Below are 1,881 nucleotides of genomic sequence, written 5' to 3' on the forward strand. Positions count from 1 at the left end.
ATAATCCCACTTCAAAAGCATTGGAGGTACAGTCACGTGTACTAATTTCTGCTCAGGGGTTACCCCTTCCTTCCCCCCTCTACCCTGGACAGAGGGAAGGGGGGAATCGCGAACAAGTCTACCCCGCCTTCTGCCCCCAACTCCCCCACCCTCCACCTCCAGCTGCCAGTTACTGATTAGACGCAAATTTTCTCATGTCCTGTAAACATGACTAACTGTCGTCGCACACGCTTTCAACGGCCAAGATTTGGACTATATTTTTAGAATAAATAATTACTGTATTGAACTGCATTCTCAAATTGAAAATATTCACCATCATTGTAATCCAGTGTCGTCCGCTGCACAATTCTGGGATCCAGTGCTTACCTTTTCACTTCCCCCAGCTGTCTCTCTCTCTCTCTCTCTCTCTGAATTTACTTTTCCCACTCACTCTTTCTTTTTAAATTTATATAACTTTCTCTTTGCTTCTTTCTCCCTTCTCTCTCGTTCTTTGTCTTAAGTCTTCCCCTCCTCTCACTCCTCCCCTCCTCCCACCTTAGGCCTGATCAGCAGTCAGTTATACCGTCACCGCTCCTTCGTATATCGTGTGCAGGCAACATTTATCACACACACTTAGGTCAGATGTATGGAAAGCTATTTTTTATTTTTATATATAATTGTATTTCTCATTATGTGTCAAGTTCAAAGAGAGAACACCAGACCAATATTCGTAATTTTTATTAGAGTGACCATTCCACTTCACATAGCTGGGTAGCTGGGCTTATAAACTGCACACACACACACACACACACACACACACACACACACACACACACACACACACACACACACACACATGACTTAAATTTTGCACTGACAGCGTGGCGACTACAAATATAGTCATTCTAACAACTGGATCTCCTGGCTCCAAACCTTCCCTGTCCCAGTCAAACTCCTCATTCAATAACCGGTTATTGAATGAGGAGTTTGACTGGGACAGGGAAGGTTTGGAGCAAGCAGATCCAGTTGTTAGAATGACTATATTTGTAGTCGCCACCCTGTCAGTGCAAAATTTAAGTCGTGTGTGTGTGTGTGTGTGTGTGTGTGTGTGTGTGTGTGTGTGTGTGTGTCCAGTTTATAAGCCCAGCTACACAGCTATGTGAAGTGGAATGGTCACTCTAATAAAAATTACGAAAATTGGTCTGGTGTTCTCTATTTGAACTTAACACATAATGAGAAATACAATTATATAAAAAAAAAAAAATTAGCTTTCCATACATCTGACCTAAGTGTGTGTGATAAATGTTGCCTGCACACGATATACGAAGGAGCGGTGACGGTATAACTGACTGCTGATCAGGTCTAAGGTGGGGGGAGGGGAGGGGTGAGAGGAGGGGAAGACTTAAGACAAAGAACGAGAGAGAAGGGAGAAAGAAGCAAAGAGAAAGTTATATAAATTTAAAAAGAAAGAGTGAGTGGGAAAAGTAAATTCAGAGAGAGAGAGAGAGAGAGACAGCTGGGGGAAGTGAAAAGGTAAGCACTGGAACCCAGAATTGTGCAGTGGACGACACTGGATTACAATGATGGTGAATATTTTTAATCTGAGAATGCAGTTCAATACGGTAATAATTTATTCTAAAAATATAGTCCAAATCTTGGCCGTTGAAAGCGTGTGCGACGACAGTTTAGTCATGTTTACAGGACATGAGAAAATTTGCGTCTAATCAGTAACTGGCAGCTGGCGGTGGAGGGTGGGGGAGTTCGGAGCAGAAGGCGGGGTAGACTTGTTCGCGATTCCCCCCTTCCCTCTGTCCAGGGTAGAGGGGGGAAGGAAGGGGCAACCCCTGAGCAGAAATTAGTACGTGTGACTGTGCATGGTCTTTCTGGAGACGAAAGAAAGAT

This window comes from Coenobita brevimanus, chromosome 100 (assembly GCF_032717465.1).
Source record: "Coenobita brevimanus isolate Jiangsu-jjx chromosome 100, ASM3271746v2, whole genome shotgun sequence".
Taxonomy (NCBI): Eukaryota; Metazoa; Arthropoda; class Malacostraca; order Decapoda; family Coenobitidae; genus Coenobita; species Coenobita brevimanus.